The sequence below is a fragment of the Heptranchias perlo genome, chromosome 25, assembly GCF_035084215.1.
Source record: "Heptranchias perlo isolate sHepPer1 chromosome 25, sHepPer1.hap1, whole genome shotgun sequence".
In the NCBI taxonomy this organism is placed as follows: Eukaryota; Metazoa; Chordata; class Chondrichthyes; order Hexanchiformes; family Hexanchidae; genus Heptranchias; species Heptranchias perlo.
In genome coordinates, this window is record NC_090349.1 from 22,435,708 (window position 1) to 22,450,769 (window position 15,062).

At 41.0% G+C, this 15,062-nt stretch overlaps 1 protein-coding gene across 1 annotated transcript in view; it reads left to right on the plus strand.

The window, feature by feature from the left end:
* The window catches only part of aacs (acetoacetyl-CoA synthetase), a 110,680-nt gene that overhangs the window by 15,769 nt on the left and 79,849 nt on the right, over positions 1–15,062 (plus strand). The gene's annotated exons all lie outside the window — the stretch shown is intronic.

The following is a 15,062-nucleotide window of genomic DNA, read 5'->3' on the forward strand; positions in this document are numbered from 1 at the left end:
ACAAGGGCTCTTGCCACATCCTACATTCTGACTCAAACCAGCATCTTCCATTGGATTAGACATAATTTTGCAACCAGTTTTGTTGATAATTGATTGCACAAATGATCCATCTGCAACTCAAGTGAAAGCTTTTGGAAGTTCGCCTTGTTCTATTTGCATAATCCTGCTTCTGTGGAAAATGTTAGTAATCGGATTTCTTTTGCTGCAGATCTTTTATAAATGGAAGATACGTTGCATCGAATTAGGTGTTTGATCCTAAAGCAAGGATTGACTTTTTCTGTTAAAATAAATGGTAAACTTATACTTTGTAGAATAAGATTCATTTTAATAAGTTTATAATCTAATGGGTTGTATACGTGATACCCTCTGGGCTGTTTTAGACTGCTATTGATTTTCAAATAAGGTGCCAATTGAAAATCAGGATGTGGGAAGAAAAAATTGGAACACTGGGGGAATTTTCAAACCAAAATATATGTATGTTAGGGCACATGCTGTGTCATTGATTAAAATAGAACATCATGTGTAATAATGGTAACTGAAATGTGGCTGCAACTGGGTCAGGATTGACAATGAAATATTCCTGGGTATAAAACCTTTTGGATGGATAGAGTGTTACGGAAGCAAGAAAGGAGGGATTGCAGTAATAATTAGAGACAATATGAGGGGTTTGATAGAGTTGATAGGGAGAAGCTGCTTCTACTGGCAGAAGGGTCGGTAACCAAAGGATGCAGATTTAAGATAATTGGCAATAGAATCGGGGGAGATGAGATTTTTTTCATGCAGCGAGTTATGATGATCTGGAATGCGTTGCCTGAAAAGGTGGTGGAAGCAGATTCAATAACTTTCTATAGGGAATTGGATATACACTTGAAAAGGAAACATTTTCAAGGCTATGGGGAAAGAGCAATGGAGTGGGACTAATTGGATAGCTCTTACAAAGCGCCAGCATAGGCACGATAGGCTGAATGGCCTCCTTCTGTGCTGTACGATTCTATAATATCGTAGCATCACAGCGTAAGTATTTATGTAGAAAGGTGATCCAAACAGAATACCTTTTTGGATTGAGCTGAGAAATAGCAAGGGATCAATCACATTGCTGGAAATATATTATAGGTTGCTGAGCACTGGAAAAGAAGTTGAGGATAAATTTATAGACAAATTAGAGAGGTGTGCATTAACAATAGTGTTATATTTGTGAGTGATTTTAATTATGCAAAAGTAGATTGGGATAGGGACGATGTTTACGGTGAGCAAGGGAATTTATTTTTGGAGCAGGTTCAGGACTGCTTTCTTGAGCAGTATGCTGCTCCTCCAACAAGGAAGTAAACACCACTTGATCTGGTTCTGGGTGATGAAGCAGAGCCAGCAGGGGAACACTTGAGAAACAGGAGGTAGTTTTGACTTCGGACGATCATGTAAAATGAACGCTATCGGATCAGCCGTCCATTATGCATCTCTCCCGATTTTTCATTTTCATTTAAGTCAGTAGAAATGAAAATTGGGAGATGTACCATGGGCGGCTGATCCGACATCGCTCGTTTTACACTGTCGTCCAAAGTCAAAATTACCCCCACTGTGACCACAATATAATTAGGTTCAATATAAGAACAGAAGGAAAACAAAATCCACAACAAACTATTCAATTAAATGGAAGGAAAATTTATCAAATTGAACTGTAAATCAGCAATAGGGAAATATTTAAAGGAGGTGGAAAGGGTACAAATCAAATAAAATTAAAGTACAGAAGAAAGGGACTGTTTTGAAGATGGGTTCCATGGATGAAGAGGGAGATCAGATCAAATTTGAAACTGAAAAAAGATGCGTTTAGTGTTTGCAAGCAAGATAAAAATGAAAATCAGGACAGAGATATAGGTATATGTTATACAATGTGTATATAAGAAAGCTACAAAAAGGGAAATTAGAAAGGTCAAGAGGAGGGAAAATCAGGCAAAAATATAAAGGGCAATAAAAAGCTTTCTATTTGCATGTTGGTATTAAGAGTACACAATAAAGTCAAGCTATAGGTAAGGCTGCTAAAAGATGAAGGAGGAAAGCTTTTAGTAGACAATGAGGGATTGACAAAGTACAAAAAGCAAAAAAAACTGCAGATGCTGGAAACCTAAAACAAAACCCAAAATACTGGAAACACTCAGCAGGTCATCAGGTAGCATCTTTGGAGAGAACAGACAAGTTAACGTTTCGGACCCAAAACTTTAAATAAGTACTTTTGACTCGGCTTTCCCAGCCGAGGTGGTTACTGGGATTTTAGAAACACCAGAGGGGAGTGCAACACAATTAGTGGAGGTTATTATTCAAAGAGAACTGGTACTAAAGAAGTTATTCATACTTAATACAAAGAAGTTATAACACAGAAACAGGCTATTCAGCCCAACCGTTCCATGTCGCGTTTACCCTCCACCACAAGTAAATAGCCCTCCCCTTTCCCTTCATCCACCTGTCCAAACTAATCTTTGACGTTGACATAGTATCTGCCTCAACCTCTAACCTTGGAAATAAATTCCACAGCCTCATAACTTGTTTTTCTTGCCCACTGTTATAAATCTCTTCTATCATTGGGACCTGTAATCTGTATTCTAATGAAAATAGACCTAGTTTTTCAAGTCTGTCTTTGTATATGTATTTCCTCATACCAGGCAACATTCTAGTGAATGTGTGGTGTATTCGCCATTGACTAGAAACTCAACTGGACCAGCCACACAAATGCGGTGGCTACTAGAGAAGGTCAGAGGCTGAGTATTCTGCAGCGAGTGACTCGCCTTCTGACTCCCCAAAACCTCTCCACCATCTACAAGGCACAATTCAGGTGTGTAATGGAATACTCTCCACTTGTTTGGATGGATGCGGCTGCAACAACACTCAAGAAGCTCAACATCATCCAGGACAAATTGTCTGTTTGCTTGGCATCCCTCCACTATGTTAAACGTTCACACCCTCCACCATGTTAAACATTCTCTCCCTCCACTATCGGTGCACAGTGGCTGCAGTGTGTACTAACTACGGGATGCACTGCAGCAACTCGCCAAGGCTTTTTTGGCAGCACATCCCAAACCCACGACCTCCACCTAGAAGGACAAGGGCTGCAGGTGCAAGGGAACACCATCGCCTTCAAGTCATACCATCCCGACTTGGACGTATATCACCGTTCCTTCATCGTCATTGGGTGAAAATCCTGGAACTCCCTATCTAACTGCATTGTGGGGGAACCTTCACCACATGGACTGCAGTTCTTCAAGAAGAAGGCCCACTACCACCACCTGCTCAAGAGCAGCTAGGGAAGGGCAATAAATGCTGGCTTTGCTAGCGACGCATATATCCTGAGAATGAATGAAAGAAAAACTCCTCTCAAAGTGTCAATATCCTTGCAAGAGTGTGGAGTCCAATACTGCACACAGTACTGTGAGATCTTATTAAGGATTTATAAAGGCTCATCATAACCTCTTGGCTTTTTAATTATGTATCTCTTGTGATGAAACCTACAATTCCATTAGCTTTGTTTACTACCTTAACAACCTGAGGTGCTGCCTTTAATGCCCTCTGACTTTGAACCTCCAAATCCCTCTGTTCTTCCACAGCACCATCCCGACATCCATTCAGAGTATAATTTTTTTTTACCCAAATGCACCAGCTCACACTGGGCTAGATCTTGGAAGCACTGGTCGGCTGGACAATTCCGGTGGCTGCATTGTGCCAAACAGGCGTCAGCTCGCCAGATTAGAGCCTGAATATCGAGTTGGAGCTGCCACCAGCAATGTAAGTTGCGGGGGGTGGAGGGGTGGTTGCGATTGCGGAGGTTGGGGGGTCTCGGGGCAACAGCGGCCCATATTATTTTTGTGGGCCCTGGAGGAGCACCGCTGCTTGTACTGAAATGGCACAAATATATAAATCGGCGTTAAGAAGGGACCTGTATCCGTAGGATTGTTTTCCGAACTGCCTGTGATCCCATGGCATATTGGTACACGAGCTCAATAAATATTAATGTAAAAATATCAGTCGGGGGTAATCAGTACATACCTGGCTGTCAAAACACTCTTATTGCTTAATTGAGGTTTAATATTTCAATGCTGTTCCTACAAGATAGTAAAGGTGTTGCCCTCCAGCAGCCCGCTGTGCGATTGAATACTTTACTGATTCTGAGCCCTCCAATGCCATTCTGCAAGGGTCTAAATGACTGTGGCGATCAGAGTGGTGTTATTTCAGCAAACTCAATCTCACCATTGATTTTAATGGGGGATGGAACTATGATAATTACCTGTTCATCTTTTTCAGTGAGTGTCTCTATGGTGCAGAGCAAAGGTTCAACAAATTATGGCGTGTCTCGCTTGAACCATATTTTCCTGGCATTTCTGCACCATAATAGTGTGCGCTGTAGATGCACCATTACTATGGTGTGATTTTTCAGCAGATTCAGGCCCAATAATTCCTTTTTGACTGGGACTTATTCTACAGATCTACTCCCTTTTTGTTCTGTTGTTATTTAACTGCTAGTCACTTCAGGTAATCTGTGATGAGCATTCTTGAAAAAACAGCAGTCATTGTGTACGAGGTAAAGCTTAAGCACACAGGCATCATGTGCTTAAGCTCCTAATGAAGTACAAGAGGCCACAGCAGCAGCATAATACAGATTTACTTACGTTATGAGGCTAATCCAGGGTAGGATGCATTCTTTTTGTATGCTGGGGGCGGAGGCAAGGAAACAAGGAAACAAATTGCCTGTTGGTGACTCAGTTTAGTGTAGTTCTGAGAAATCAAAATAGAAATTCTGTGTTTTGCCCCCTTAATTCTCCCTCCCCATCTCCAGCATAATGAAAATCAAGTCTAACCTCTGGACCAATTTCACTATACTAGTTATGTATTACTATTAACCCATCTACAAATCTACCAGAAAAATGCTGACTACTTTGGTGCACCATAGTGAAGTAATTAAATTGATTTTATGTTGATGCATGAGTGCTGAGTCACTGTAAAGCTGTTTTGCTAATGTTGTGGGAGACAGCAATACTGAGTTACTGAAGTATATCATCTAGTTGGAGTTAAAATAGGTTTAATTAGAATGGCCACAAATGCATTGATATTCCCTGGCCTGGTATGGTTGCATCATTACCAGAAATAACAGATGTAAGTGTTTAAGTAAATAACAGACTTGCCTGCTGGTATTACACAAGGGTAATCTCTATTAATGCTCCTTAGCGGCCAGTTTTAAATTCATAGTTCATGGAGTTGCTTTATCACCACAAAATAATCACTTAGAGCTTAGGATAGTCCATTAAAAAAAAATTGGTTACATTTGACTTTGTTTGATCAAGTAGGTGATCACTCCGTGCATGCAGTTTGTCAAGAGGAGAAGTTGTGTTGATTCAAGGTCTGCTACAGATTGGTAGGCGGCCTGTCTCTGAGGATATTGGCACAGTACCAAACAGGACCATTTGATCAGGATCTGTACACTCTGTAGTACTCAACTGGCTGTCGTCAAACATGCTTGTGTGGCAGTAAAATTCTGCTATAAGTAAGAATATGCTTTTGGGGTGGGAGAGTGGAAGGTAACAGCAAGATATATTGGCCTGTAAATTGCTCCGAGCGGCGAATAAAGGGCGCTCGCCACTCCATAGATTTATACTAACCCACTAACTTGCAGCGGGCACTTCCTTAAATAGGAAGTGGAGAAGAGCCCAGTATTAACTCCAGCGAAGCTAGGACCTGTGGAAGAAATGAGAGGAGCGATCTCTCCCCTCGACCACTCAGATTGCAACATCCTTGAAAAGCCGCGAAGAGTCGAAACCTTGAAGTACAAACTGCAACGTAAAAACCAGGAAGTGAAAGCTATAACAATAAAATCATTTGTAAAAACAGTTCTAGACAGCGGAAAAAAGAGAGGGTAAGAAATAACCGAATTAAATAAAAGAGAGAGAAGAAAAAAGTTTTAAAAACACATTCCACAATAAGGAGTAATGAGACTCCACATTTTTAAAATTAATTTTTAGTTGTTTGGCAGTCATTAAGACTTACCCTGCTGTTAAAACTTAGTTTAGGCCTGGTATATTTAAGCATACCTGTTTTGTGGCAATATTCGTTACTTGCCAGCTGAGCAGTAGAGCAAGTTGGCACTGGTCTGTTGATTGCAGTTGGCAATAGCCTTTAAGGCGAAGCTGACAGATCGCCGGCGAACCAGGAAGAGCAAGATTCAGATTTCCCCGTTTGTCTGTGTATCTGCGAACGACGGAACTTGCTCTTTTATTTGTCCACTAACAGCAGTGAGCGCTGTTGAGCTCACCGTTCTTTTTAAAGCAACTTCCAGCCCAATGTTTTCCTGATTAATTTTTAAATGGACAATTTGATAGAAATAGGTTAATATTTCAGTATTTAGAGAAGTCTGAATTCTGGCCTAATTTGGAAATCTAAGCCCTTTTTTTTTGAAGAAATAGTATCTTTCATGCAGTTTTGTTGATTTTTGGTCAACCTGCTATACTGTGTTAACAGGTGAAAGGAAAGTCTCTCTGAAATCAGCAGGTGTACTAAGTGAAATCACTTGGAGAAGCTTGCTCAATTTGTAATCAATGTAAATTAAAAGTGTAAAATGTTGCACAAATTGAGAATCTTGTACTAAAATGATATCAGCCTATTAGATGTCAGGCTTGGCACAGTGGTAGCGCTGTTGCTACTGGGTCAGAAGGCTGTGGGTTTAAGTCCCACTTCAGAGACTTTTACACATAAACTAGGCTGACACTTTAGTGCAGTACTGAGTGAGTGCTGCACTGTTAGAGGTGCCGTCTTTCAGATGAGACATTAAACTGAGATCCTGTCTGCCCTCTCAGGTGGACATAAAAGATCCCATGACACTATTTGAAGAAGAGCAGGGGAGTTCGCTCCGGTGTCCTGGTCAATATTTATCCCTCAACCAATATCACTAAAACAGATGATCTGGTAATTATCAGTTATTTATGGGATCTTAGTGTGCAAATTGCCTGCTGCGCTTCCTACATTACAACAGTGATTACCCTTCAGAACTACTTCATTGGCTGTAAAGCGCTTTGGGACATTGTGAGGTCCTGAAAGATGATATATAAATGCAAGCTCTTTCCTTCAAAAATGGCATTAAAAATGACTGGAGATAAAATGTCACATTTGTACAATGGGGAGTGCTGTATGGTGATGGGGTGGGGGGGAGAGGGGGGAGGCATAATTTGGGAGCAGTATTTGGGTTGAAGCAGGTTGCGAGGGCAGTATTGTAATGTTTTCCACATTACAATGGTGGCTACACTTCAAAAGTACTTCATTGACTGCAAAGCGCTTTGGGACTGCCTGAGGTTGTGAAAGGCACTATATAAATGCAAGTCCTTCTATGCATGCCAGTTCTTCTATTTAGGATTGAAGCATGTTGTAGGGACAATATTTGGGGTTATGGCATGTTGTTGGAGGAGTATTGTGGGATCTTTGCTATGCACTGCATATTTATTGCTCATTCTCAGTTGCCCCGAGAAGGTGGTGATGGACCTTCTCCTTCAACTGCTGCAGTTGTTCTGGTCTTGGTTCTAGTTAGGGAATTGTACGATTTGACGCAGCAATTTCTAAGGAATGGAAGAATATGCCCTCTCAGGATGGAGTGTGACTTGAAGGGGACCTTGCAGGCGATGGTGTTCCCATGATGTTGCTGCTCATCCTTCTTGATGGTAGAGATCACTGGGCTGGGAGGTGCTGGCAAAGTAAGTGCATCCTGTAGATAGTACATACTGCAGCCACAATTCGCCAGTATTGGAGAGGGTGGATATTGAGTTCAGTTGCAGGAGTGTCAGTCAAGCAAACTGATTTACTCTGGATGGCATCAAGCTTCTTGAGTGTTGTGGCCAAATCCATCGAGGCCAGCGATTCCATCACACTTCTGACTTGAGCCTTGTAGATGATGGAGAGGCATTTAGGTGTCAGGAGGTAAGCCACTTGACGCGGAGCACCCAGCATTTGCCTTGCTTTTATATCCGTGGTGGTGATGTGGCTAATCCAGTTCAGGATCTGGTCAATGGTGACTCTCACGATGGTGGGAGACAAGGTAGTGGTGTTGCTGTTGAAGGTGTTTAGGCCATTTTTTGTTCAAGATGGTCATTGCTTGATACTTCATGGCATGATTGTTACCTGCCACTTGTCAGCCCAAACCTGAATGTTGCCCAGGTCATGATGTAGGCTGGCACAGCTGCTTTACTGGATGAGTAGTGAATGGAGCTGAACACTATAGAATCATCAAGGAACAGCCCCACTCCTGACCTTGTGACTGAGGTCATTGATGAAAAACCTAAAGATGGTTTGGCTGTGGATGGTGTCCTGAGGAAATCCTGCTGCGATGTTCTGCGACTGCGATGATTGGCTTCTGACAACCACAGTCGTCATCCTGTTCTTGTGTCCATTTCGGGATCAAGACTGATGAGGTCTGGAACTAAATGGTTCTGGTAGAATATGAACTGAGCATTGAGTGAGCTGATTATTGGTGATTAGTTGTTGTTTAATAGTTCTATTGATCACTTCTTTCATCGTGTTGCTGGTGATGGGGGGGTGGGGAGGCGGGGGTGTTGGTGGGTAGAGGCTGATAGGGTGGTAATTAGCTGCATTAGATTTGTCCTGTCTTTTGTGAGTAGAACATAGCTGGGCAATCTTCCACATAGATGCCAGTGCCATAGCTGCACTGGAATAGCTTGGCTGGGTAGCCAGCTAGTTCTGGTGTGCAGGTCTACAGCACTGCAGCTGGAATGTAACTGGGGCTCATAGCTTTCGCTTTGTTCAGTATACGCAGCTGCTTCTTAATGTCACGTGGAGTGTGCCAAATCGGCTGGATTTTCTCATCTATGATACGGAGGACTTTGGATGGAGGCTGAGTGGTATTGTCCATTCTGCATTTTTGGCTGAAGGTTCTTGCAAACACTCGCGTGCTGGGCTCCACCATGTTTGAGGATGAGGATGTTCATGGAGCCTCCTCCTCTTTATGATTTGTTGTTCATCGCCATTGTCCACTGGATGTGCTGGGGCTATTTCCTCTGGAATCACTAAGCTCTGACAATATCCAGCTGCTTTTAATGTTGGCATGCAGATAACCCTGTGCTATAATTTCACTTTCTAGGTGCCCCATTCTAAGGTGTACCTGGTGCTGTTTCTAGCATGCCTTTTTACACTCCCCTTGAACCAGGATTGATCTCCCAGCTTGATGGAGTAGTGATTGATGTGTTGGACCCAGACATTGTGGTGGTATACAATTCTGCTGTTGGTGATGGCCCACAGGGCCTGATTGCTCAGTTTTGATCTCACTTTGAAGCCAAGACTTTGTATACACAGCGCCCCCCCCAACCCACCGCTATCCTGCTGGTGGGATGGGCCATATAAGAGATGGTGTTTGAGGAGTCTGGGATGTTGGCTGAAAGATATGACTCTAATTTTGTCTACACAGGTTATTTCTTGAATAGTCTATGTGACAGCTCTCCCAACTTGAGCACCAGTCTCCAGATATTGCTGAGGAGGACTTTGCAGGGCCAACTAGGCTGGGATTGCCGAGTATTATCCTGATGCTTGAGTCTATACTGATAGATTCATCCAATATTCTATTTTGTAATGGTTTTACAGCTTCAGAGAGCATTAAAGGTCAACCACATATTGCAAGGTTCACTTCTCGGAATGTCATTAGTTAACCAATTTTTTTTTAATGGAAATCGGCAGCTTTTGTGGTCATTTTTCTGGTGCTTGCTCACAAAGTACCAGATTTATTGAATTTAATATTACAATTTTCTATGGTGGAAATTGATTCACGATCTCTGCGTTGCTAGTCCAGTACCAAAACCAGTAAGCTACTACCTGATTAAAGCCTACTGCCTTGTGTTTACATCATACGGTATTTTTAGGTTGTTGTAAAATTAAAAATTTACATTCCTTCTACACTGTTACCGATAACCCTGAACTACTATTAAAATGCTTCCATGACCATTCACGCACTGGTTAGTTTATTCTTCAAATATTGGGCTTGACTGTGTGTGTGTGTGTATGTTGCTATCAGTTAAGATTTGTTTGCAAAAGGCTGTGTCCTACTCAAGTAAACTGCTTACCTCCACTTTAAATATGCTACTAGCGAGAGATATGAAAGATAGCACATGGCTATAAATACATTTTATCTCTACTAACTCCATCACTCAGTGCTCAGTAACCAGATGATGCAAGACTAAGCAAAACCCCTTTTTAAAATTGATCCACTCTTGAGCATGAGGGGAGAGGTTTAGGAAGGTGCTTGTTATCTCACTTCATATGTTGGTGGATGTGTAGGTGTACTACTTTCAAATTCGATTGTGACCTGCAGTACTAACACACACATCCTTAGCTGGCCATGGTTGTGTATCCCATGAGAACAATTACAGAATGATGGGATGTGCTACAGAATAGTTCACCTGAAAACTCAGAGCTGCTTTTCCAAGGAAGTGAGCTCCAGATTCATTTCTGACTCTAAATTGGGCAAAGTCACATCTATTTGAATTTTATCTAGTTACGATTAATTCAAGTTTTGGGCATAAATAGTCATTTAAAACCAGACACATTGGGCTCAATTTTAATGTTGAAAAATGGGTGGGTTAGGGGCGGGGCGGGGGGCATTGGAAATTGCCACCATTCTCAGACCCGCCCTCAACCTGCCCATTTCCGGTTTTCACTGGGGCGAGAAGAGGGGCGGGCGACCATTTCGCTCCCAAGGAGGCTTCGGGCCTCCATTTTTCTGGACTTCCCAATTTCAACCCCGGGAGGCCGGGATTCCCAGGCCTGTTTTACGCCTTGTGGCCCCGGAGGAGCAAGAGTGCTTCCCCCAGGCCCAACAAGCCTACCTGCACTGACCCCCCCCCCCCCCCCCACCTCCCCGATTGGGGACCCCCAATTCTCCCCCGCACTCAGATCCTCCGACCCCCAATCCTCCCCCTCAACGATCGTGGACCCTGCGATTCCATCCCCCATGACTCACGACGCCTGTGCCAACCTATGCCCCCATGCCCCTCTCTTTTTTTTCCCCCCCCCCCTCCGCCATCCATACAAACAAAGACTTACCTGCAGACTTACCTGAAGATGTCCTCTCCCTGGCTGGTCTCCCATCCAACTGAGGTCGGCCAGTCGGATGAGAAACCGATTTAAAAAAAAATAAAAGACGTCCTTGCGTCAAAATTGTAAGGACGTCCGGGAAACCCGTACTAATGGGTTTTCCGACCTCAATTTGACCCCCCGCCCCCTCCTGGCTCGGTTTTAAAATTGAGCCCATTATGACCGTTTCACAGTCAATCCTTGACAAAGAACTGTTTATGATTTTGAATCCAATTTTCAGGATATATTTGAATTATTTCATTCTAGTGTTCACTCATAATTACGAGTGTTGTTATGTCTTTTAAAATGTGTTTTATGATATGTGCTTCTGAAATTTGAAGTTCTTTGCTCAAACCTCATTACTCCAGTGGATTTGAGTATTGTCTGTAACTGGTATGGTTCAGCCTCATGAGTGTTTAAGGTGTTTTCCTGATGGTTATAAAAGCAAATTGCTTTTTTCCCCCTAAAATACAACCTGGTTCTCATTTTGAACATTGAGTGCAATTTCTTTAGAGGAACCAGCTGGGTAGAATTGCTAATGACAACTGCGTGAGAGGGCTTGATTGTATCAGTGATGATGATCAATAATTCAGGGAGTTGTAGTAATGCATTTGAGTGGTGGTGTTGATTAATTTCTCCTACAGTCTTAAACTCAGCAATTATTTCGACTGCAGTTATCCTAGTCATCAAGATTAATTATTTAAAGAAAAATATTGAATGTATCGATAAAGGCAGGTGAATTGATAATTCTTGGTAATTTTTTTTTACTCTGCCTTTAAATAGGATTCAGATTGTGAAACTCCCCAAGTATAGGTTATAACAAAATTATTTTACATTCTCAGCACTATTAAATTCGGTATGAGTTGCACCATCTTTCAGTTCACTTCAGTGGGAGAGGTCGTATTTTTCATGTGATTTTAGGCTTTCATTTAACCCTCTGGGTACCTGTAAGTCTCTTCAGCTTTTAAAATGTACACTCCTTTCTGTCATATAGTTCAATTGACCTGTGTCTATGTATGTTTTATGAATATTCAAGAATTAGACAAATTGACCATCAAATAGCACTACCTTTTTTCGTTAATGACTTCTCTGAAATATATTGGTCTCATATTCCTGGTTTTAGTGCATATAAATTGTATCAAAATATTAATTTTAATAAAATAGTTATAAAAGTAGCTGGTAACAACCTTGGTTTCTTGATCTGCAGTGGTTTTTGCGGGGAAGTATAATTGGTTTGTCTTTTTAAAAAAAAACACGAATACTTGAAATCTGAAATAAAACTCTGAAATTATGGAATTGCACAGCAGGTCAGTCAACATCTTAAAAGTTAGTTAATGCTTTTGGGTGTGACTCTTCATTGGAATTGGTTTGCCTTGATAATTTGAGTGTTCGTTTTTAATCTCCTTTCCCAATGAATTGGTACGTTTTGCACCCTTTAACATCTCCGCTAGAGGGCTTGTACTATTATTGCACTCTTTTAAGATCATTGCCATACGTATGATCAGTTAAACAGTTCCTTCTAGGGATTAGCAAATTGCTTATTAAAATATAGGAAGGAAGTAATGTAATTCCTATTGATCAAATGTTTAATTGGAATTTTGCATCTATACATTTATTCACTCACTGTGATGTCCTGTTCCAGTATGTAAAATTTTAGACCACTCAATAAGTGGAGAGGTCAATAATTTATTTAACATTGCAGATGGCTAGCTGCACCCTTGTTTTGGCTGACAAAATGCTCTGAATGTTGTCCTCAAAACCATAAATGAGTGAAGTGAATATTGATACCACTGTAGCAGCCTGCCAATGAGTTGGAGGCGGGGTGGGACTTACAGCAGGACTCACAGCAAACAATCTATTTTACAGCAGAGTCTATTTAAATAGTCTATTTGCTCAGCAAATCGAGTCTATTTAACCAGAGTCCCTGCAAACTACAGCAAACAGAACTCATGACTGAAACTACAGCATAGTGTCCTGATGAAAGCAGGATTATTTCTCCAGCAAAATGCAGTGAGTGGAGAATAGTTACATGATACAAATTATGTGTGTAAAATCAATCCCAGTCACTTACAGCAATGCAGTCTCAAAGCGGGGTATTTACTCAATCATCTCCATTCTGGCCGGGAATAGTGGTGTAACTATATGCAGCCATAAATGAGTGCTCTCAATAGATGCAAACGACTGCTCCATTTTTTGGTTTGAGTGGTGTTTTCAGAGGCCTGGGTCACATTGCTTGTCTTTTTGAGCACATGATTGTGTGAGGAGAAAATATTATCTTTGACAGTGAGTCTTAAACTGGTCCATTTACTGAGTGGGATGTCTGGTGGAATTGACCTATTTTTAAGTGCATCATTTCCAAGAAGCAGCTGTTTGCAAGTACTTGCAATAAATTGGAGGGGGAAGAATGAAATTGCATGCGCTAAGTTCACAGTTTCTTTTGGAAGAGGTGAGGCAAAGAGTAGCATGTTGAGTTTTAACTTCCAATAAACTAATCATTTGCACACTTAACTTTAAAAGTTTGTGAAATAACAATATTTGAAATTTCTTTAATGCTATACCTTACAAAAACCTTCAATAATTATTTGTTGGATGCTGAGGAGGGCTTTTAGAGTTAGCCTGGCAGCTCTTCTGAAACACCTATTTTCTTTCCGGTATTGGGATGTCAGCTCAATTAAGTATTGAGGGTCGTGACATTATATATTATAAATGCTTAAACGAACATTATGCTTCATTTGTAAATGCTTTCATGTTCTTGAAATACAAGGTCAGCAAGTGCCTTTGACAATATCAACTCTAAGCAAGCTTTTTAAATTTCCAGTACAAACCTTAGCCCTTTTTCAAAGCTGTTAGTGTTGGCCTGAATTTTTTTTTCATCAAGCTGACAAGTAAAATGTGCACTCTATATGTTGATGCAAGCTATTTGTTAAAGGTAGTCATATATTTAATTAAAGCAACATGTTGACCATCACCAATATGGTAATCTGTGCAGGGTATATTCTATTAGGTAGCGACCCAGCGGTGAACAAAAATTGCTCGTTATCCAGTTACCCTGTATAATCTTCCATGGAGAGAAATTGATAGTCTTTGAAATGATGTGCTTGTGTAACTGGGGAACATTACACTGAACATAATTGTTAGGTGGGATTTACCCTGGGTCCTTTTTATGGCAAAAAATAAAACTGACCAGAAAATATAGACATCCTATATTATAGTTTCTCCAAATTATACATACTTTAAGTTTGACTGGACTAAATTAATCTTCATATAGTGCCACAGAGAAGTGTGGATTGCAAACCTTGTGAAATTTGATACTTAAGATGGTAGTGCATTGAAGTGTATCTTTGTGGAAGAATAAAGAGACTTTTTAAATTTCTGTCTGCCATGTACCAATACATCGCCTTAAAAGTGCCCTTGATTCTATTCATTTCAGGGGCTATAACACTTTAAAGGAGGAAGTGATGTGTTTAATGCCAGTGGGGGAAGGGAGAAGTCTAATTTCTAAGCTTGTGAGAAATACATTTGAACACTTCAGACCGTATCTGTTTTGGAAGACTGTGTGGGCTGCTTTTCCTAAGAGAAAGTAATGAGATTGGTAACTTATTCAATGATTAGAAAAATATTAAACTCGTATGCCTGAAGAGGATAATTATGAAATTTAAATTATTGTGTGTAGATTAGAGATTAGTAGCTAAATGAGCTAACAGTGGATGGAGCAAAGTTGGTAATGGCCTTTACTGAAGGATTAACTATATTACCTCTTGTAAATAATTGTGTTTCTTAATTGACTTATTAATCAACTTTCCAGTTGGTTTGCATTTTCACTGCAATGTTTGGAGCTAAGCATTTGGTGTCTGGTCACAGAATCTTTTGGCTATTTGCATTCTCCACGTCGATGCTCCTGTTGTACTTGCGTAGCTTGCAAAGATGAGGCAAGGTATCCGAGGGACAGTTTTAAGTGCCTC